Here is a 25,862-nt window from a genome sequence, read left to right as displayed (position 1 = left end):
GCCTGGCAGAGAGCTGCTTCTGTAGTGAGGGACTGTACTGCTACCAGTGGGGAGCCAGCCACACAAGCCCCACTTATGGTGACAGAGGAGCTCCTTGCCAACCTTGGGGTAGCCCACACACAAACTCAAACACAGGAAACAGCAGTTGTGTAGGTGGTTGGCACCCAGGCAACAGGCGAGGTGCATCCAGGTAAGGCCAAAGAGCACATCAATGTAATGAGGTAGCATTTAAACTGTCTTCTACAGAGTCTCTAGATGCATATGTCAGTGCAAAATGGATTAGCGGGTGGGGTGTAGTAATGCACACAAGTGCACATCTAAGGTAAAAGACAGCAAATTGTGTAATATCATAGTGCGTACTGTACCTGTACAGAAACGTAGCGTTCATCTTGTACCAATGCCAATTGTGAATCTGCTGACAATACCTCTCCCTCACAACTACATAGGTCCCTCTTTTCTGCACATGAGGCAGAAGCCTGAAACCGGTAAGTATGGGGTTTCTCTGTTGTGGCTCACAGTACCCCAGGCATGCTAAAGTTAGTGCATGTGACTATGCACATAACTGTTACACTCAGCCATTTGGCCATATCTGCATGTTCACCTGTGGTGGTGTTTACTGCATTGCATCATGGTGATCACGACAGGGGCCTATTTGCAAGAGATATCACATATATGTAGCATACCTCACAGATTGCCACTGCAAGACACCTGGACAAAGACTGACAAAACCGGGAGACAAAGGCCTAAAACTAGGGTCATATTGTAAAAATTAGTAGTATACAGTGTATATAAATGGTGTACACACCTGTTAGAATGCCAGGTATGTGTGATATACAAAATTGAGAGCACAATAGACAAGTTCAGAATACTGCCAACGTTTCATGTGACCTATAACCTGTACAATTCAATTGAAAAGCCAACAAATCTGTTAGGGGAACAATAATGACACATAACAATTGTACAACAACCTAGATGCATATGTGTGTACAGGCTGAAGCTAGTACTGCATTGAGGCAGCTTTCGTTATAACTACAGCGGTACATCTTATTGGGTACACAACAGCCATCAATTACAGAGACTCTTTGCTTAACAGCGACTAATTTTTAGCTGTCCAACCAGGATTATCCTAACATATACCCAGTTGCCTGCTACTGCAACAGCCATGGTTCACATAGAGCTGATGAAGCTGCTAAGGGACCACATATTTGAGATGTATCTGCCTGGAGAAGAGTACACAAACATTTCCACAGCATTGCACATACCATGAAACACAGTGCAGACAGTCATCAAAAGGAGATGAAAATATGGGGCTACAGCATACCTTTCAGCCTGGAATCATCAAAAATCTGGACAAGGCCCATGAAAAATAGGTACAAATCTGTACACTGATTAACATACAATTTGCATACATAATTATGTAACCCCACCTATTTCAATGGAATTGTGGGATACCAACTTTCAAACGCAAACTGAAGAACAGACAACCAAAATATGGCACCAGAGTCTGAATGCAACCATTCCAATGTCCCATTACCTGGCTATTACTCCCCATTTACCATAAAGACTTATGTGTATACTGCTTTACTTCTACAATGACTATTTGGATTTTATTTTTACATTTTACAGCACAATGCACAAACACTTATAGACATCTGCTAAACAAAGCAATACAGTCTCACAATGAAAATAGACTTAGCATTAAAACTTTTCCGCCCTTGAAACTCACATTCATTAAAACAGCATGGAAACCCACATTCAAAGAAAATGCATCCGGCGTCTGTTCTGACCAGTGGTGGATAAAGATTACCTTTGGACTATTTTCAAATCATAGGCCCCTTGCACACAAAACATGCATGTGTTTTTGATACACGTTTTGAACATTTTTACAGTAATCAGTTAAACAAAATGCATGAACCAATAATGACAGAATTGCCCAGTTCAGAACATTTTCATCATAAAAGTCTCAGTAACTTCTACAATCCACCAGTATTAGTAAATATGTAAATAGCAGTATATCTGTAACTAATGAAGAGGTTACTGCTACAACACAGCACAGTATCAGCAATCCATCTACATACCGTGGGAGGAGAACCCACAGCCTTCTGTATCAAAAGCAAGTATTGTACCTGTTGCACTAGTAACACCACAAAGAGACTTAGCATAAGCCATAAGCAGCACTAAACTTCTGTCTCCCAGAAGACCTATGCAGCACAAGAAATCTGGAAAAAGCCAACATTTATAGGGGTGGGGGGGGGGACAAAATCCAAAACCGGGGACACATTTTAAACATTGCTTGTATACTCTTAGAAAAGTTGCTAGAATAAAATGTTTTGTGTTACCATGTGTTTCCTGAAAGGTAGGAAGACTGAAACTTAAATGGCTATCATTAGTTAGTGAATTCAGTTCTCACTGGATTTGCCAGAAAACCACAGAGGAACAGACAACAGACCAAAAGTATGAGCCCAGCATTCCAGACAGACAACAGACCAAAAGTATGAGCCAAACATTCCAGACATTCTGCCACACACACACACACACACTCTTTCTCCTGCAACCGTTAAATTAAAATGAAAGCACAGTTTCTGTTAAATAAGTAAAGCACATACTTTTTCCAGCCTGCAAGTCAATATGTGCATGAAAGCACGGTTCCTCCTGAGCAGTAAAAATAAAATGAAAGCACAGTTTCTCTGTTAAATAAAGTACAGTGACTTTCTCCTGCCTGCAAGCCAATATGTAAATTAAAGCACATTTTCTCCTGCAACTGTTAAAGTAAAACAAAAACGAAAGCACAGTTTCTCTGTTAAGAAAAGCTCTCCTGCCTGCAGCCAATATGTAAACAAAAGCACAGTTTCTCCTGCAGCTGTTAAAATAATAAAGAGAGAGCTTTCCAGGAGTAAATCCCATGGGAGCCCAGCTGTTTCTTAATCCAGGCAAAGGAAATCTCATTGAAAAAATAAGCATGCCTTATAATGGTTTAAGTGAACTGTTAAAAGCTCTGTCATAAGTGCACAAATGTGAAGGTCTTAAACGCATAGGTGATGACCTGTTTAAAGGTGAGGGCAGTGTGGTAAGAGAGGCTAGGATATGGACTGCCAGGAAAAATATATAAACACTTCTACTTTTCAATTTTAAGTTTGTGCTGCATGCCTTTGCTTTCAGATCCCTTGGTACAATGCTTAGGAGTGGCTGAAGTTTTGTTAATTTCTTTAAAGTGTGCACTTTGATTTTTTTGAGGGGGGGGGTTAAACAAAGAAAGAAACTCCCTTTTTTCACACTTGCATCCCACTAATACAATTGTGAAGGCTTAGTGATAGTCAGGGTTAATTTATTTATTTAAATTTGATAACTGTGTAGACAAAGACATTTCACACTTGAACAAGGTTGCCTTCCATAGTAACAGTATTTTTCCCCTGAGACTTTCTTACATTATGTACCTTGATTGTATTTTATTTATTTGCTGTTGGTAAGACATAAAACCAACTTACTCTTATCCAAACACATGCAGGAAATGAACTTCCATATGTGAGGAACTTTGATTTTTAACATAATTCAAATCTTGTTTTTGTGTATGCTGTTTTGTTTGACAGCCTTCCCTTCACCCCAGTGTAACACACTCATTCATACAAGAAAACAAACTGCTGAAGTGAAAGCAGTCTTCTATCTAAACTTATTCAAAATTATGCACAGCATTGATTTTTTAAGAAAACAAAATTATTGTTATCCTACACTCATGCATGAGAAACACACCTCTATAGAGAAAACAATCTGCTCTTGAAACGTATCTGAGTTGAGCTCACACTTAAACAAATGCAATATGCTTGCAGTTGCAGCTATTAAATAAGTAAAGCTGCTGCTGTTTGTCCTCATCTCAGCCGTTAAATAAATAAAGTGAAACGAAAGTGAAACAAAAGCAGACTCAAAAGCATAGTAACAGTAATCACTTAATAAACGTAGCCTACAGCCGATCCGTTAAATAAGTAAAGCAAGCTAGTGGTACTGTTTTTGTCTTATAGGATTTCAGTATTCACTGTTTACATTTTTTAATGGGAGAAAAGACGATCAGGGAATGAATGCTGTACTCTGCAGCTGTTTATCAGTATTTGTTTAGTTTCTAAGTCTGGACGTGCTGATATGCAAGAACTTCAGTGTGCTACTAAATGGACTAAAACAGTTTATTTCCCTGAGCAAGGACAGTAGAAATCAAACAATGCTGCAAGCTCCTGCATCATTGGCATTAATACTGTTTTGTGATTACAGAGCTTCATTAAGAATAGTGACAATCAAAACGCAAGACTAAAACGCTTGCTTTGGTCTTGTCCCATAGAAAGTTTATTGAACACTAAAAAACTGATGGCTTGCTTTGTTGCATACAATGAGGAAAAGAAGATTTAAATTGATTTAATATCTTTGCTATATGTAGCTTTCTGCACAATACATAGACCTGGGCGGCATTGCAGTTGCAGAACATTTAAGTAACCACAACGGAGCAGTTTATGAACAAATTTGGGATCAACATATGAACCCAGTCCAGTCTACTGCCAGATTCTGAAAACCACACAGATGGCGATTAGTAAAGCTGCTGCTGTTTGTCCTGCAGCAGTTAGAAAAGTAAAGCTTAGCCAGTAAAGTAGTGAAACTGTGAAACGAACGAGCAGACTCAAAAACACAGTAATAAACAAACGTTGCCTGCAGCCGCCGAGCCGTTAAATAAGTACAGCTGCTTCTGTTGCATATATTAGGATTTATTTTCTGTTTAGTGTTTACATGATTGTTTTGCACATGCTTTTACCTAGAAAAAAGACAATTTGGCTGGTAAGCGAAGGGATGAACTGAACGCTGTACTCTACAGTCTGCACAGCCACACACAAGAAGTTGACATCATCGCATGATGATGTCAGTAGTTTAAAAAAAAAAAAAAAGCATGAAACTCGTAAATTAAAGGGGCCATGTGGGAATCTGTGGCACCCCAATATTTACCGAGGAACTCGGTACAGTTGAGAGGTATGGGCTACAGTGACATTGTGAAGGAGTGGACATCCCACCAAAGTCTATGAGAATACAAGAGAGGGAGGCTGCCAGGAGCCCTACAGCAACAGTCAAGAAGTAGCAGGAATCTCCAGTAAGTACCAGGTGTGTACTACATGTCACAACAACCTACCATGGTCTCCATATGTCCTGCCTATAGGGTAGTGTTGGAAGATGGCAGAAGTTCCTCAAACCAAACAATATACAGGCCTGGTGAAAGTCTGAAAACAATACATCAGGTCTCCAAAAAGAAAGTAGGAAAATGTGTTATGGTAATATGGGACCACAGTTGTACTCATTGGCTTCAATTCTAACCGGTGTGTTTGGCACAATATCACCACTGCACATCACCAAGACAATACCAACCCCATGGTGAAGTATGGGGATGACAGTGTCCTGCTTTGGGGTTGCTGTTCACAAACTGGAACTGGGGCTGTAGCCTAGTTAGGGGAGATTATGAACACTTCTAAACACTGTTCCCTTGTGGCTCCAAAATGTTCTGGTGTCTGCCACATAGCTGTGGATGGTGAGGAATTCCACCTTTCCACACAACAATGGCCCAAACCATACATCCATATCTACAAAAGGATGGCTTCACCAGAATGCATGCAATGTTCTGCAGTGGCCGAGTCAGTGCCCACATCTATGCCCAATAGGATATATGCAGGGTGACCTGAAGAGGGCAGTGTAAAATATTGCATGTTGCAATCTGAAATAGTTGGAGGTGTTTTGCAAGGGAGAGTGTGCAAACATTGGCAAGTCAAGATGTGCCGTGCAGACAGACACCATCCCAAGAGGACTGCATGCTGTGATTAAATCAGAAGTTGCTTTAACAGACCATTACTTTAAGGGTATGCACACTCATGCAACCAGCCTATTGTACCTATTTCAGTTACCTGTTGCTACCTGTAACTGATGTGTATGTTCTTCATTTAGATTGCACAGGTTATATTTCATATGAAATGAGGGCAATGTTATAACCAGATTTCTGAGGTCTCATGTGATATATCACAAAAACCTGGCATGTTAATAGGTGTGTGCACAATTACTATATCCATTGTAAGCTTGGGAAGTTGTTTGAGTAACCTGCTTTGTTTTAAAATACATGTATTGCAGGTTATGCAGTCTGCACCTCCAATTAGGACATTACTTAGTGGCACCAATCCACAGGACAACACAGTAATGTATCAGACAAACACAAGAATTATGAGGATAAGACCAAACATATGAGCCACACATGTAGACATTCAGCAAAACCATATACAGTTGGGGGGTATGTTCTGTGGGAGTTGCCACAGTGCTATACAGGTAAACAGCAATAAATTTACGTGGGTGCAGTGTGCTAGATGAAGGGCCATCACCTACTAACACCACTCACGTATCCTGGAGGTGTATATTAGTAGTAACAATAATTGGAAAGGGCTGCACTGCATTTTCTGAGGGTCTGTCCAGAGTGTGTATGCTATTGTCTGACTGTGTGTCATGAATGCCCCCAGTCGGCTAATGTGAGGTCTGTGTAATACCTTTCAGGCAACTCACATCTGTGTGTGTGTGTGTGTGTGTGTGTGTGTGTGTGTGTGTGTGTGTGTGTGTGCGTGTGTGCATGTGTGCGTGTGTGTGTGTGTGTGTGTGTGTGTGTATACCAGTAACCCTTATAGTGCCACTATTGATTTCCATATGCTGTTTTCCCTCACAGGTGGACATGGTTGCTGCAGTCCCTCCTGCTCTGATACTTATGTCAGTGTCTCTGCAGAATCTGACCATGATAATACTCATATTGAGGCACAGGTGGGGTTGTCAGGTGTTGATACTGTGCCACCGATTGGCATCCCACTATTGTAAACCCCATCCCCACACAGAGTCACAATGGCCACACATACCCCATCACCAGTGGCCACAGATAATGGACAGTTGGCAGGTGGTGGCATGGAACAGGCTACTGTGGTGACTATGCCAACTGAGAGTGCAGGCACTAGCCATAGCCAGAGTGCTGGAGAGGTCTCACACAGGCAGATGGGCCCGGGTGCTTGGAGGAGGATTGCAGCCTGTCATGCCCCTGTTGCAAGTGCCATGGCAGCAGTCACCAGATGCATGTTTCAGGCAGTTATGGGGGCACAGGCACATAATGAGCATAATACCAGACATATATGCATGGTTGTGGATGAGCACAATCCTTGTGTCTGTGGCAATATGAACTCACTGCAGCCATCTATGAGCATAATTGGGTCATGGATAGATGGGTGAGAGGAGAACTTGGCACTCCTCGATCATGGAATATCTGTGCCTGAGCATTTGGCAGACACTGGCCAGCAGCCATGTGGCTGTAGGGCAGCATGACAATCAGCTGAGGCTCTATGTGGCCATGCACCATCACATTCCCATGCTGGCAGTACCACCAGCACTACTTAAGGAGGTGTAGTGTCCATGCCATGATGCAGCAGGCCATGGGCACATGATCCTGTCCGGTCCCAACAGGGATGCAGATCCAGCAGGCAGCAGTCACCAACGGGGAGTAGTACTGCATATGGACTTGGTCCTAGTGGTGCCAGGGATACCCTCGGCAGGCCCAGTTCCCATTTCCATGGCCAGAGACAGTGAACTGTACACCCTGCCATGTACAGTCTACAGCTGCCCAAAATACTCCTGTGTAGGGCACCCACATGGCGTGACTATGTGCATAGATGCACATACACATCACCATCAGAAAGGTCACACACACACACACACACACACACACACACACACACACACACACACACACACACACACCACCCCTGCACTGCCCATTTAATGAGCACCCTCAAACACACACACACACATTATGTCAACCGTGTGGCCCAGACTAGGCTTCTGGAAAACCAGCACAACACCCTGTGCATATGATGACACCTGTGCCACATCCATGCCATCGATGCAGGGACATGTTTATAATGGGTCTGATGCAGAGGGTGACTTTAGTACAGTGTAGGTATTTAATGCTGTGTAAGGTGCTGTCATCTGGCATTTGTAATGGGTACACATCTGAGTGTGTCTGTGTACCTTTTCAGCCATGATGCATTATTGGTGTTAGTAACACTAATTGAATGTGTTTTCACATTTTCTATTCTGTTTGTGTTCCAGGTGTCTGTGTGTCAGCAGGATGTGGCCCTGCAGACATCACCAACAAGGGGTATGGCAGTGTAGTAACACATCGACCACGTCATTGTCAGGGTACAGCTGTATCTGCCCACATTTCTCAGGTCTGTGTAACAGTTCTTGCATGTGCCTCACAGATTACAGGGCTGAGACATTGTATCTCAGTCTATGCTGGTTGAGATCAGCTCTAGGATAGTGGACAATGGTCAGTGTGATGGGTGGAACACACCTCAGATTGCTAACGCCCTCAATCCCAGAGGATATTGTGTCAACCAAACACACAGAGAATACTGTTCACGCACACACACACACACACACACACACACACACACACACACACACACACACACACACACACACACACACACACACACACACACACACACACACACACACACACACACACACACACACATACATACACGTGCACAGGATCACAGTTTCCAGTGTTGTGTTTGGAACCCCTACCCATCATGTTGTGGTACCACACTATTATGCAGTTATTGCAGGTAGCACATGACTACTAGAGTGATGACTCCTACAAGGTACCTGTAAGGTGAATAACATCACGTGGCCTTGTAGAGTATGGCAATGGTGGCTGTACTGGGTGTGTGAGCACTCATAATAGTGTCACATACAAGTCTAAACACTCACAACTGCTGCTATACTCACCAGTGCATGCGCGCACGCGCGCACACACACACACACACACACACACACACACACACACACACACACACACACACACACACACACTTGCCAGTACTGACATTAGCAGACCAAACTATCTTGTTATTCATACCATACTAGTCCATACTGTTAACAGGGCTTATAGGGCTGAAGAGTGTCTACAGATACCACTATGGTTGATGTGAATAGTGGACCTCATACAGTAGACTTAGGAATGTATACTGTGTGTACCATGGCATAAAATATGAATCCATACCCATCCAATGGATGTCATTCGCATACAAGCACACACACACACACACACACACACACACACACACACACACACACACACACACACACACACATACACACAAAATACTCTTTTCTCACACACATTTGCCAGGACTAGGAGTAGAACCCCTACCTATCTATTTATTGTTATTACATTGTTAGAATTTCTGCATGCACCATAAAGGTTATGGGGTTCCACTTGTCCAAAGGTACTTCTAAGGCAAGGGACATCACCAGGCCTTGCAAATTATGACAATGTGTGATGTACTGGGTGAGACATGTCACCAAATACTGTAACCTACACATATACACACTTACACAGACCCACACACACACACACACACACACACACACACACACACACACACACACACACACACACACACACACACATTTGCCAAGACTCATATTAGAACCCCTAGGTATGTGGTTATTGGTATTATAGTGTAATGCAGTTACCGCACACACCACAGAGCTTATAGGTTGTTGAGTGTCCCAAAGTACCTATATAGTGAATAACATCTGCAGAACTTATAAGGTATGGCAATGGTAGTTGTACTGTGTGAGATGGGCCACTAACTACTTTCACCCACATGTTTACTCACTCACAAACACTTTCAGATACACTAATGCACACACACACACACACACACACATTTGACAGTACTGAGATCCATGGGTTCAAAGAGTCATAGATGTGTACATGGCAAATGGCCATAGAGCTTTATAAGGCTAGCCCATGGGAATACACTGGCATCATGCCACCTGACAATACTCCCCAGGGTGTCTACTGAATATAGTCACTGGAGTGATCCCCAGGGTGGATATTCTATTCCCCATCCACTCTTCCTGATTTCTCTTGAAGAGGGCCAGTGATGTGCTTGGCCTGACATGTATGTGGTGTCTATTCTGTGGCGTGGTCAATCTCTGGGTTGTGAACCTGTCCCTGCAGCATGTCCTGTTGATTGTGAGGATGGACTTGAGGTATCTGGGTCATGTTGTGTGGACAGATTTGTGTCCTTTGATATAGCATTCTTGACAGGGTTATGTCAGACATAGCTGTGTATGTCAGGCAGAGATTGCACCTATGTAGCCAATATGAGACAGAGATTAATTGCAGTTGTTGGAGTCTGTTCATATGGGGCAAGTGTGTAGTACCTAAGATCCTCTTTGTGAGGTACATTTGCAGCCTCTCCTATTGTTGCTGGTGTCCAGTTGAGTACATAGCAAATGGGCCATAGTACACATTGATTGTCCTACTGAAGGGTGTGTACAGGGAAACACTGTCCTTTTATTTCCTGGTTTCAACACCCTCACTCAGGAGAAATGACAAATGGAAGGACATTCAGAAGACAGTGGCACTGTGGTGGTCACCATACAGATCATTATCAACCTGTTTGCTCAGTTCAATTATACCAACACCAGTGTTCAGTGGACTGCCATCAAGGTATTGCTTTATGGGAACCATGTCGTACTTGAAGAGGATGGCGGCACACCATCTGGCATTGAGTTAGGTCCAGGGTACTGACAACAGTCATAGGTCTCAGAGAGGCCTTTGTGAAGGATATCAACTTCATGTGGGGGGGGATAAATGCTCCCACCTTGTAGACATCTGCAAATATTGTCAGCCAGGGCACCTTTTTATTGGGCTGGTCCTCACAAGTGTGGATCCCAAACATGAGGGAACCAGGTCCACAACCTGTGGGACTCCACTAGTGACTGTTCAACAATCTGACGTGGAGTCTACTGCTTTCACACTATGGGTTCTATCTGTGATCTGGTTAGCAGGCCACCTACTGATGTAAGTTTGGCTGTCTACGTGACTATGTTAGTTTATAATTCCTGAGTGGGGAGGGATATCCAAGGATTAGATTGGCAGTCTATCTTGTTATCTATTCCATACTGTCACATAGTTATTGCACATGGCACAATGCTTTTAGGGCTAAAGAGTGTCTACAGGTCCCTCTACAGTGGATGACAACCGTGGGCCTTGTAATGTGTACACTGGGACATGTACTGGGTGGGCAACAGGAAAAAGTAGCAAAGCCCACCCCAATGGTATGGTTCTCACACAAAAACACACACACACACACACACACACACACACACACACACACACACACACACACACACACACACACACACACAACAACAACAACCCCCCCCCCATAAACAGGATACTGTTCACACACACACACTTGCACCGACTGAGATTAGAACCCCTACCTATCTATTTATTGCTACTACAGTGTTACACTTTTATCATACACCCCACAGAGCTTATAGAATGAAGACTGTCCAAAGGTACTTCTAAGGTGAGGAACATCACCAGCTCTTGTAAAGTATGGCAATGGGTGATGTACTGGGTGAGAGAGGCCACAAAATACTTTAAACTACACATATACACACACACACATTTGCCAGAAGTGGGATTAGAACTCCTAGCTAACTAGTCATTGTACTATAGTATTATGAGATCAATGCATGTGCTACAGAGCTTATGGGCCTGAAGTCTGATGGAAGGCACTTCTAGGGTGACTGATATCCAGAGGACTGCTAAAGTAAGGAAAGAGGAAGTGTACTAGGTTTGAATGGACCCAAAAGCTTTTATTTGCAAACACACACACACTTTTACATTTGTCAGGACTGAGAATATCACTCCTACCTAACTAGCTATTAGTACTATAGTGTTACACAGTTATTGCACGCGCCACAGAGCTTATGTGGCTGAGGCCTGATGAAAGACGCTTCTAAGGTGATGGATATCTGCAGGACTGTTAAAGTAGGTTAAGGGAAATTCTATTAGGTTTGAATGGATCCAAAAGCTTTTACTGTAAACAGACACACACACACAGACACACACGCACGCGCGCGCGCGCACACACACACACACACACACACACACACACACACACACACACACACACACACTCACACACACACACACACACACACACACGCAGACACACACACACACCCTTTTACCAGGACTGAGATTAGAGCTCCTACCTAACAAGTTATTTGTACTGTAGTGTTACACAGTTATCATATGCCCCACAGAGCTTATGGAGCTGAGGCCTGATAAAATCCGCTTTTAAGGTGACTGATATCTGCAGGACTACTAAAGTAGGGAAAAGGGAAGTGTATTGGGTTTGACTGGACCCAAAAGCTTTTACTTGTAAACACACACATTTTTACATTTGTTAGAACTGAGATTAGAACTCCTGCCTAACTAGTTATTTGTACTATAGTGTTACACAGTTATGGCATTCACCAGCCACAGAGTTTATAGGGAGGAAACCTAACGAAAGGGACTTCTGTGGTGGCAGACATCTTCAGGGCTGCTAATGTAGGGCAATGGGAAGTGCACTGGGAAGGGAAGGCCTGTTCATTCCTAGATCTTACTGATTTCTCTAAGTGTATGAGCATGCTCAATGTAACCTTCTATAGTGCATATGGGACTCCATTCCAAGGATTGTTGTACTCCAGTCTGGTTTGTTTTGTGCTACAGCCATACCTCTCAACTTATTGATGTAGGAAATCTGGAGATAATCTATCAAAATAGGGGAGACAATGGACCATACATCGATTGTGACTATTTCTTTCAGTAATGTATGGGTTGCTAGGGTTACAGGGCTTGTTTTAGCAGACATCTGAGCTATATATGCCATTTGACACTGTCATGTATGGTTTCAGTACCTCATGACATACTTCTTCAGATCATCACAGTGATTTACCAGAGGAATACAGGATGGATGATGCACACACCAGGATTATGGGCCGGCCAAATGCTATGCATTCTTTCACAATCCAGCCTGTTGAGAGGTGTGCCTACAAGCAATTGACTGCTGGTGATGTGGAAACAGTCCAGCACCTTGGTGATATATGACAATGGTGGAATCTCTGTGCATTTCTGTTCTGGCCTGCTCTGATTTCCAGTCCATGGTTGGGTAATATAAATCAGATAGGATCAGGGTGATGGGCATACTCCAGATAGATTTGGAGGGGGATAAGATATGTGGGGGGTGTCCTGGGTCAGATATGTTTGCCTATAGCTACCAGTACTTTGCATAGGGGTCTTCCCAATGGTTGACTGCACTTGGAGAGTCTTGTGTGTGTCAGACTGTTTGACAATCCTGGAGGTGTGTGTTTGTCTCACATATATGTATGGCCAACCTCATTTTGCTTGGATGGCCACATTTTGGAGTCAGGATGTCGCATAGGATGAGTAATCAGGGAAGGGTGTGTTACTTCCCATGGCGGTGGGCCAGGGTTCTGTGGGTGCAGACATTTCACCACCTTCCAGGGTTAGGACTGGCTGCAATGAGTGCATTACCATGTTTAGACTTCTAGCCCTGCCTGTTGACTGTACAGAGTATCACAGAATGTCCACATCCATGACTCATAGATCTTGTTGGTTACCCAAACATGTGTGGTTTTCAAGGAAAAGTGTTTTGCAAGTCACTCAGAGTTGAAGTTAGATATTACTGGCAGTTGACATTACAGTTTCAGACTTCATACCCATCAGACATTCCATGCTACTGCAATCATTCCATCAACTTTATAACATTATTAGAGCAGTATTTCAAATATGTCCTTCTCTTTGGACCTTTTTCACCCCATTATTCATGGCTTTGCCCAGAGTTCTGGCACTCTGACACTGGCAGGTTTTCTGCTAGCAGATAGCAGCATGGCCTTTCTTTGTATTTTGTAGACTGAGTTATGTTGGTGTTATGGACCCCATGAATCTCCCTAACAGGGCACTGTGGGTGAGGCATAGGCATTTGCTACAGGCCTGTAAGCCAGGTGTGACAGATGCAGGCCATCTGTAGCAAGGTAGTGCATTCTGATGATCGTATGTTCCCAGGCTGCCAGCAGTGGACAACCCTGGGATGGTACCAGTAAGTTGACTGTGGGTGTTACTGACAATTGCTTTCTGTTTGTGTTGTGTCTTCACTCTAGTTGATGGCTTGAAGCTGCTTATGGCAAAGGGCATGTTACTGCATTTCAATGGGACTACGGGGGGTGACACATCTGTGCACAATACACATTTGCAGAGAATGTGCTGATATTTGCTTAACATTTTGGTCCCATTTAGCATAGTGGTGTTCCCTATCTTTGAGACTACAGGCATAACACTATCGACCACAGGTCAGATTGTTCTGGCATAAACATTTGTAGTTTCAGACTTCTTACCTTTCAAAGCCATACTGCCACTGCCAGACCTTCTGTGGTATCACTGCGCAAAAGTCTGTAGGTGGGGATTTCATGGATGCCGCCATGTGGGAGCCTTTGCCAGACATTTCTGCATGGTTTTCTACAGCTGATCTGCTGGGTGAGCCTGGAGGTGGGTATGGGACCCCCACTTTGACATCCATGCATGTGACCTATGACCCCCCCAGTTATTTGTCTCACCACATATACTGCAGTGGTATTTGTCAACTAGGGTGGTACTGCATGGTGTGGAATGGCCAGTACTGGGGATACACTTCCTGCTGTCCCACAAAGCTGTTAGTTGTTTGCTGCTATCCCAGTAAGCCACCCCATTCCCTTGCATGCTTGAATCAATACCATAACTATGCTATTAGAACATTCCACTCCATTCATTTATTTTGTTAAGGAGACTGACTTACCCTGTGCCTGAGGCAGTTGTGAGGATGGTGCTTGAGGGCTGACTATGTCGGATGCATGCAGTACACTGCCTATACATGATAAGGTATAGGCGGTGTGATGTTTAGCATCCATTTTACTGTGTGTGCATGTCAGAGAGAGAGATCAGTTCCTCGGGTCCTACAGTGTCAGTGTATGTGCTATGCATTGCCTCTTTGCCAAGGACAGGGCATACTGGGCACGCCTCCATCTGGCTACAGGGGCAGGCTCAGGATGTTCCTCCGTCGAGTCCCTCTGTGCCTGTGGAGACCTTGGCAATGGTGGTGGGCTGTGTGGGCCTTCCCCATTTTGTTCCTGCTGCAGCTGTTTCTTCAGGATCATATTGTGCAGCATGGACATACTATGAACATGTGTGCACATGTGGCTGGAGAGTACTACAAGGTTCCACCAGATATCATCTCTGTGTCACTGCTGGACAGAGGCACAACAAACTAATGGGCACAGTAATTTTTCATATAAGGGGTGGCGTAAGCCACAAAAATTTGGGCTAGGCTTATAAATGCCTTAGGGCAGATAGCCTAGTATAAACCTATGAACCTATGAACCTATATGTCAAGGGAGCGGAACCGTGATTTCAACATCCAAAACACATGCTCTGATTTGTGCATATGCCTCATTATGGCATTCTTGTGTGTGCATTTCTGATGGGTGTCATTATCTATGGCTCCAGTGCATAGCCAGCATCCCCCACCAGATGGCCATATGGGATGTCTGTTACATCAGAAAAGTTCCCCCTGCACGAAAGGCAATTGCACAGCTTGGGCAATTTAAATACAAGATCCAAAAAGTAAGCCAGCAAACTGTGAGACTAAAATAATAAATTTATTCAGTAATGCGATGCACAAACAGACAAACCAGTTTCGGCTGGTACACAACACAGCCTTCCTCTGTGACACTTGATAGCTTCCAGCACTACCAGCACACACATTCATGATAATGCCCTGGGTATCACTCATGACCTGGCAGTTGATGGAGTGGAACCCCTTGCAGTTTAGTTAGAAGATGATGAGTTTTGTTGAGTTCCTCCTCACATTTGAGTTTAAGACTCCACATCATTCAGAAAATTCAAGCTAATGCAAAACCTATTATCCCATCAACTTTCTAAGTTTGCAAGAGCAATATTTAAAATCCGTCCCTATTTGTGACCCGATCATGTTAGGCTTTGTCCATATTTTTTGCTCTAAGAAGTTGAGAGGTCTGATTAGAATACACACAAAAGCACAACCCCCCACAATAGTCCAGCACAGATAATGTCCCCAATGGTATGCCAGTGTACATGCTGGCATAACAAATAAGTAAGCGTGTTCCTGAGAAGAGCATGTAAAATAATACCACCTGTATGATGTAGTTGTCCAGATGTCCTGCCCTAAGAGGCACAAAGCAATGTGCATACCCCTAAAGTTATTAAAAATACAACACGTTTATTTTTTTTTGTCCCCAATAACGTTTAAGCGTAGCTGAGTGGGTATGTAAATCATGCAGATGTGTATAGCACAGCTGAAACATCTGAAGGAGCTAAATAGAAACATACATTCTAAGTAGTCAATGTGAAATAGCATAGTGGTTAGACCATTCACTTAATTTGTAGCTGTTCATGGTTCAAGCCCCAATGCTGTCCACTCATTTCTATATGTGAAAACAGCACTAAAAGTGCCTTTTTTATAAATAAGTAGTGAATAATATATATCTGTTAACCAAGGTAGTGTAGCAAGTCCAAATGTCAGGTGTCAGTGTAGTACAGATGCAAAATCCCCATATAAACACACGTGTCCCATACAGTATAGCCACAAAACAATATAATGTAATGAAAGCACATAGGGGGATGTTATGGAAGGAAAACATGCATATCATAAGATGTTATTAAGAAGGAATCAACCCCACAATCCTGATAGTCCATGAAATGAAAGCTGAACAACTCTATATTGTGCTCAGCTATGCTTAGCTGGAGTATGCATTGCTTAAATTTGTATGCTTAGCAATAATGAGCATAGCTAAGTGGATTTGCACACTGCTAGGTAATGCTTAGCATCCACCCCTTTAAGCAATGCTTATCTGTGCTAAGCAGCTTTGCTCATCACTTAGATTAGCTCAGCATATTCAAACTCGGCCAATCGGAGCAAAGGGTGGGAATCTAGCTCTATTTAAACCCTGCAGGTGGGAATACAACCATAACCATCTGTAGCTGATCACTGCAGGCACTATGGCTGGTATTGGTGAAGGTGTGTGTTTTCTGGCACAGTGCTGAGCCATTCAGGAGTCCAGGGTCATGGTTGGATTACTAGTAAAAGACTATGAAGGGAGACTTCTGCAGGACTAATACCAGGGCTCTCAATGCAAAACGGAGGCCTGGGACTGTCTCGCACATGATCTCACCAGTGCCACTGGCATCCCTCAGACTGGTGAGTAGGTCTGGCACCTCTTTTATGACTTGAAGTATAGGAAGAGGGAGCTCTTAGACCAGTGGGACCAAGATGCATGGGCGAGGCATGTCCCAGCTGTGGGCAAGTATTAGTATCAATAAGTGTTTTCCAAAGTCTAGCCTGTGTATGTGATGGATAGGTATGCATACATTTTCTCTATCTTCTCTACAGCTGCAGATGAGAGGCCATGAACATGGAAGCCCATACCAGCAGGCTGCTAAGGCTGTGTTGTGAGGCTGGTGAGTAAAAATCTAGCTTGTATTCAGGGCAAACAAATAGAAAGGAGTAGAATGTCACTGGTAAGTATTTAAAAATGGGTATGTTTTGTACTGAATAAATGAGACATTAGCAGAGTAATAGAGACGTGCAGGTTATATATCAATAAAAGTGTCAGTACCTCTCAATAAAAGTCAAAACTCCAGACTGGTTGTGTTTACTTTGGTATGTGGCAGTATGAATCAAAATATGTACAGTTTCTGCACAGCAACTATAGCTCTGAAAGCATTAAATAATCAAGGCTCATCTGACAAAGATTGTGGAGTTGTAAAACAGGAGATTAACTGTATGAAATGTTCCATGCACCCAGATCTGATACCTGAATAGCAATGTCATATTAACCAGTGTTTTCCAGACTGTGCCATTTCAAAGTATGAATACAGTATAAGAACTATGTGCCATGCATGAATGTCAGAATTACAATGTCAGATTGTTCAACCAAGACAGTATTAGGCAGAAAACAGTCAACCAAAAATCAACAGTTTCTCAATAGCTCATTCTGATGAAATACAAACTTTGTTGTATTTTTTTGCACAAACAGGCCCTGTTTGAATCCAGGGAGAGGTACTAAGCTGTATGCATAATTTCAGCCAGTAATATGTGAATATGTGTAGAAACAGTCAGGTAGTGTTAAGAGACATTTCCTCCATAGGTCTGCCAGGTAAGAAAAGGTATATCCTAGCTATAAGAAGGCTGCACTCATACACTGTGTACAAAACCCACTGTCCAACCCCATGGCTGCAAATGACAGCAAGATAAGTTCATACACCAAGTAGTCTCCTCCAAAAAATGTCCCTCAAGTGTCACATTGTGACAGTTAGTAGTCACTGCCGGCCACACCAAGGGTGACTGATAGAAATCAAGGGAGAATATGGCAGTAGTACACACACAGACAATATGAGTGCACATATGTAACCCTGACTATGTGAATATGGATAGAAACAGTCAGTAATGTTAACAGAAACTTCATCCACAGGTCTGCCAGGTAAGAAAAGGTATGCATTTGCTTTAAGAAGACTGTAATTATACACTGTGTACAAACATACCACTGCCCAACCCAAGGCCATAGGTCGATGTAAAGTGAGGTAATACCTGGAGAGTAATGATTAGAGCAATGATTATTAAAGCTGTGAGCAACTGAAGACTATACAGTTGTTAATTGACATCTCTCTCGCTCTCCCACTCTATCTGCACCAATAATCTAAACACATAAATCAATGGGTATGTTTTTCACCAAACCTACTGTTTGGACACGTGTCTTCTTGTTCTACAAATATTTAAAGGTTTGACTATTAATGTTCACTGTTCAAATACTATCATTGGTGGCCTGTTCCTATCAATGTAACCTGCATGCCATTATAAAGCCACTGTGGTTCCATATATGCATGTGTTCTGTTTGCTACTCAACTGTTCCAAATCTGTTGTTTTGGGTTAATGGGAATACTTATGCATGCCGTTTTAATTAATCCTGGAAGGTGTTTTTCATAACTAACCAACGTATGTTATAAAACTGCAACACCATAGCATGTCTAGGAAGGCTGATCCCAGCGGATCCTCCTGTCCCACCTCAACTGGCCGTGGCACCTGGCCCCAGCACATCTGGGACCCAACCCAGGACCTCCTTGTTCAATGGTCCTGCACCACTTTCAGGTGGAATCACCTCAGGGGATGGGGCCCATCCCCCCTGGGAGTAGCAGTGGACAGGACACTGCCACCCATCATCAGGTCTAGGGTTTGGTGCATAGTAAGCTTCGAAAGGAGTTTGGAGATCTGCTACACCAGCTTGTGGGCCATGTAGTTTATCTTGAGGGTCAGCCTGTCCATTCTACTCAGCCTCTAGTACAGTCACCTTTGGGGCCACGAAGGTGCAGTGGTGACTGCCCATGAGGGGGGAACTCAGTTCCATTATATCCATTTGAGGGCTCGTGGGCATCTGATTCCCAGTCACCCTCCCCGTCCAAGGTGTTTACTCCCATATGTGTCATATACCACCCCCGTCTGCTGTCTTGTCTGTCTTATCTGTCTTTCTACCCAACCTACCTCCCCAAATATACTTACTATCCTTCCCCAACATCCCACTCTCACCTTATAAAAAAAAAAAAAATAAAAAAAAAATAACAATGGCAACCTGTTCCCACAAAAACATGTCACCTCATACACAGCTGTCCATTTCATACACATGTCCACTGGACACATGCAATCTGGTCTAATTGGCTTAACAACACATTACTGTTGTCCTCACCCCTCTCTCAGGGGTTTGAGTGTCCAAATTCACCTCCAGATTCTGTCCAAATGCACAGCTGTTTCTGTATTAGAAATGGGCAGCTATGGACCTTCCCTACACCTGTCCTGCACACCCCTAGCTATCTGTCACATTGTTTTTCCCTCTGCTTGCCCCCTTTTTCACCACTTTCCTATCACCCCTTTTTTCTTTTCTTTTAAAGAAATGAGCACAGGGGTAAGCAGGAGTAATCTGCAGTAAGCAGCAGTAAATGGCAGTAAGTGAGATTGCGCGATGCTAAGCGATGCCTACACAGAGTAAGCATTTTCCCATTTAACCATGTGTTGGCATAACTTACTATTGCTCAAACCTGCACAAACCCACTTAAAACTGCCTTAATCACTCTGTCTCCATCAGCCACTGTTCTGTCCTGCAACAAAATAACCAGCCTTCCCAAATCTTGAACCCAGGACCATGTATACCATAGTCAGAGAAATGCACAACTACACCATCTGAGCTGTAATAATGAATGCTGTTTTTTTAAATATATCACTCAGTACAGGTATAAAACAATAGGGAACAAACACTGTGGAATCAGTCATGATTAGTATATAGAAATATACACATACCTCTACCTCTGCAGGATCTCCTCAACCTGTTCTCTACTCTCACTACAGACCGCAATATCATCTGCAAACAGCACAGTCTAGGGGGGCTCCTGTCTGATCATGTCTGTCAACCTGTCCATCACCACTGCAAATAAGAAAGGGCTCATAGCTGATCCTTGCTTTACTCCCACCTCCACCTTAAACACACCTGTCACTCCCAATGTAAAACTCACTGCTCTCACATTAGCCTTGTACATATCCTGTAGCATTCTTATGGATTCCTCCGCCACTTCTGAGCGCCTCATACAATACCACAACTCTTCTCTAGGCATCCTGTCATATGCTGTCTGTAAGTCCACAAAGACACAACACAGCTAAGTCCGACCTTCTCTGTATGTCCCCATAAACACTTTTAGAGCAAGCATCACATCTGTACTGGTCTATCCTGGCAGGAAACCCATGCTGCTGATCAATAATCCTCACCTCTGTTTTTAGCCTAGCTTCAACCACCCTTTACCATTACCTCATGCTGTGACTGACCAGTGTTATCCCTCTGCAGTTACTACAGCTCTGCACACCACCCTTATTCTCATAATCAGTAACAAACACTACTGCAACAGCCATGGTTCACATAGAGCTGAAGAAGCTGCTAAGGGACCACATATTTGAGATGTATCAGCCTGGAGAAGAGTACACAAACATTTCCACAGCATTGCACATACCATGAAACACAGTGCAGACAGTCATCAAAAGGAGATGAAAATATGGGGCTACATCATACCTCTCAACCTGGAATCATCAAAAATCTGGACAAGGCCCATGAAAAATAGGTACAAATCTGTACACTGATTAACAAAAAATTTGCATACATAATTATGTAACCCCACCCATTTCAATGAAATTGTGGGATACCAACTTTCAAATGCAAACTGAAGAACAGACAACCAAAATATGGCACCAGAGTCTGCCTGCAGCCATTCCAATGTCCCATTAGCTGGCTATTACTCCCCATTTACCATAAACACTAATGTGTATACTGCTTTACTTCTACAATGACTATTTGGATTTTATTTTTACATTTTACAGCACAATGCACAAACACTAATAGACATCTGCTAAACAAAGCAATACAGTCTCACGATGAAAATAGACTTAGCATTAAAACTTCTCCGCCCTTGAAACTCACATTCATTAAAACAGCATGGAAACCCACATTCAAAGAAAATGCATCCGGCATCTGTTCTGGCCAGTGGTGGATAAAGATTACCTTTGGGCTGTTTTCAAATCATAGGCCCCTTGCACACAAAACATGCATGTGTTTTTTGATACGTTTTGAACATTTTTACAGTAATCAATGAAACAAAATGCATGAACCAATAATGACAGAACTGCCCAGTTCAGAACATTTTCATCATAAAATTCTCAGTAATTTCTACAATCCACCAGTATTAGTAAATATGTAAATAGCAATATATCTGTAACTAATGAAGAGGTTACTGCTACAACACAGCACAGTATCAGCAATCCATCTACATACCGTGGGAGGAGAACCCACAGCCTTCTGTATCAAAAGCAAGTATTGTACCTGTTGCACTACTAACACCACAAAGAGACTTAGCATAAGCCATAAGCAGCACTAAACTTCTCTCTCTCCCAGAAGACCTATGCAGCACAAGAAATCTGGAAAAAGCCAACATTTATAGGGGTGGGGGGTGGGACAAAATCCAAAACCGGGGACACATTTTAAACATTGCTTGTATACTCTTAGAAAAGTTGCTAGAATAAAATGTTTTGTGTTACCATGTGTTTCCTGAAAGGTAGGAAGACTGAAACTTAAATGGCTATCATTAGTTAGTGAATTCAGTTCTCACTGGATTTGCCAGAAAACCACAGAGGAACAGACAACAGACCAAAAGTATGAGCCCAACATTCCAGACAGACAACAGACCAAAAGTATGAACCAAACATACCAGACATTCTGCCACACACACACACACACACTCTTTCTCCTGCAACCGTTAAATTAAAACGAAAGCACAGTTTCTGTTAAATAAGTAAAGCATATACTTTTTCCTGCCTGCAAGCCAATATGTACATGAAAGCACGGTTCCTCCTGAGCAGTAAAAATAAAATGAAAGCAGTTTCTCTGTTAAATAAAGTACAGTGACTTTCTCCTGCCTGCAAGCCAATATGTAAATTTAAGCACATTTTCTCCTGCAGCTGTTAAAATAATAAATAAAGAGAGAGCTTTCCAGGAGTAAATCCCATGGGAGCCCAGCTGTTTCTTAATCCAGGAAAAGGAAATCTCATTGAAAAAATAAGCATGCCTTACAATGGTTTAAGTGAACTGTTAAAAGCTCTGTCATAAGTGCACAAATGTGAAGGTCCTAAATGCATAGGTGACGTCCTGTTTAAAGGTGAGGGCAGTGTGGTAAGAGAGGCTAGGATATGGACAGCCAGGAAAAATATATAAACCCTTCTACTTTTCAATTTTAAGTTTGTGCTGCATGCCTTTGCTTTCAGATCCCTTGGTGCAATGCTTAGGAGTGGCTGATGTTTTGTTAATTTCTTTAAACTGTGCACCTTGATTTTTTTGAGGGGGGGGTTAAACAAAGAAAGAAACTCCCTTTTTTCACACTTGCATCCCACTAATACAATTGTGAAGGCTTAGTGATAGTCAGGGTTAATTTATTTATTTAAATCTGATAACTGTGCAGACAAAGACATTTCACACTTGAACAAGGTTGCCTTCCATAGTAACAATATTTTTCCCGAGACTTTCTTACATTATGTACCTTGATTGTATTTTATTTATTTGCTGTTGGTAAGACATAAAACCAACTTCCTCTTATTCATACACATGCAGGAAATGAACTTCCATATGTGAGGAACTTTGATTTTTAACATAATTCAAATCTTGTTTTTGTGTATGCTGTTTTGTTTGACAGCCTTCCCTTCACCCCAGTGTAACACACTCATTCATACAAGAAAACAAACTGCTGAAGTGAAAGCAGTCTTCTGTCTAAACTTATTTAAAATTATGCACAGCATTGATTTTTTAAGCAAACAAAATTATTGTTATCCTACACTCATGCATGAGAAACAAACCTCTATAGAGAAAACAATCTGCTCTTGAAACATATCTGAGTTGAGCTCACACATAAACAAATGCAATATGCTTGCAGTTGCAGCCATTAAATAAGTAAAGCTGCTGCTGTTTGTTCTCATCTCAGCCGTTAAATAAATAAAGTGAAACGAAAGTGAAACAAAAGCAGACTCAAAAGTATAGTAACAGTAATCACTTAATAAACGTAGCCTACAGCCGATCCGTTAAATAAGTAAAGCAAGCTAGTGGTGCTGTTTTTGTCTTATAGGATTTCAGTATTCACTGTTCACATTTTTTAATGGGAGAAAAGACGATCAGGGAATGAATGCTGTACTTTGCAGCTGTTTATCAGTATTTGTTTAGTTTCTAAGTCTGGAAGTGCTGATATGCAAAAACTTCAGTGTACTACTAAATGGACTAAAACAGTTTATTTCCCTGAGCAAGGACAGTAGAAATCAAACAATGCTGCAAGCTCCTGCATCATTGGCATTAATACTGTTTTGTGATTACAGAGCTTCATTACGAATAGTGACAATCGAAACGCAAGACTAAAACGCTTGCTTTGGTCTTGTACCTTAGAAAGTTTATTGAACACTAAAAGACTGATGGCTTGCTCCATTGCATACAATGAGGAAAAGAAGATTTAAATTGATTTAATATCTTTGCTATATGTAGCTTTCATCACAATACATAGACCTGGGCGGCATTGCAGTTGCAGAACATTTAAGTAACCACAACGGAGCAGTTTATGAACAAATTTGGGATCAACATATGAACCCAGTCCAGTCTACTGCCAGATTCTGAAAACCACACAGATGACGATTAGTAAAGCTGCTGCTGTTTGTCCTGCAGCAGTTAGAAAAGTAAAGCTTAGCCAGTAAAGTAGTGAAACTGTGAAACGAACGAGCAGACTCAAAAACACAGTAATAAACAAACGTTGCCTGCAGCCGCCGAGCCGTTAAATAAGTACAGCTGCTTCTGTTGCATATATTAGGATTTATTTTCTGTTTAGTGTTTACATGATTGTTTTGCACATGCTTTTACCTAGAAAAAAGACAATTTGGCTGGTAAGCGAAGGGATGAACTGAACGCTGTACTCTACAGTCTGCACAGCCACACACAAGAAGTTGACGTCATCGCATGATGATGTCAGTAGTTTAAAAAAAAACAAAAAGCATGAAACTCGGAAATTAATCGGCCATGTGGGAATCCGTGGCACCCCAATATTTACCGAGGAACTCGGTAATGTTGAAAGGTATGGGCTACAGTGATATTGTGAAGGAGTGGACATCCCACCAAAGTCTATGAGAATACAAGAGAGGGAGGCTGCCAGGAGCCCTACAGCAACAGTCAAGAAGTAGCAGGAATCTCCAGTAAGTACCAGGTGTGTACTACATGTCACAACAACCTACCATGGTCTCCATATGTCCTGCCTATAGGGTAGGGTTGGAAGATGGCAGAAGTTCCTCAAAACAAACAATATACAGGCCTGGTGAAAGTCTGAAAACAATACATCAGGTCTCCAAAAAGAAAGTAGGAAAATGTGTTATGGTAATATGGGACCACAGTTGTACTCATTGGTCACAATTCTAACCAGTGTGTTTGGCACAATATCAGCACTGCACATCACCAAGACAATACCACCCCCATGGTGAAGTATGGGGATGACAGTGTCCTGCTTTGGGGTTGCTGTTCACAAACTGGAACTGGGGCTGTAGCCTAGTTAGGGGGGATTATGCACACTTCTAAACACTGGTCCCTTGTGGCTCCAAAATGTTCTGGTGTCTGCCACATAGCTGTGGATTGTGAGGAATTCCACATTTCCACACAACAATGGCCCAAACCATACATCCATATCAACAAAAGGATGGCTTCACCAGAATGCATGCAATGTTCTGCAGTGGCCGAGTCAGTGCCCACATCTATGCCCAATAGGATATACGCAGGGTGACCTGAAGAGGGCAGTGTAAAATATTGCATGTTGCAATCTGAAATAGTTGGAGGTGTTTTGCAAGGGAGAGTGTGCAAACATTGGCAAGTCAAGATGTGCCGTGCTGACAGACACCATCCCAAGAGGACTACATGCTGTGATTAAATCAGAAGTTGCTTTAACAGACCATTACTTTAAGGGTATGCACACTCATGCAACCAGCCTATTGTACCTATTTCAGTTACCAGTTGCTACCTGTAACTGATGTGTATGTTCTTCATTTAGATTGCACAGGTCATATTTCATATGAAATGATGGCAATGTTATAACCAGATTTTTGAGGTCTCATGTGATATATCACAAAAACCTGGCATGTTAATAGGTGTGTGCACAATTACTATATCCATTGTAAGCTTGGGAAGTTGTTTGAGTAACCTGCTTTGTTTTAAAATACATGTATTGCAGGTTATGCAGTCTGTACCTCCAATTAGGACATTACTTAGTGGCA

This window comes from Protopterus annectens, chromosome 1.part2 (genome assembly GCF_019279795.1).
Source record: "Protopterus annectens isolate FY-2018-M chromosome 1.part2, PAN1.0, whole genome shotgun sequence".
Taxonomy (NCBI): Eukaryota; Metazoa; Chordata; order Ceratodontiformes; family Protopteridae; genus Protopterus; species Protopterus annectens.
Note: the sequence above shows the minus strand (reverse complement) of the source record.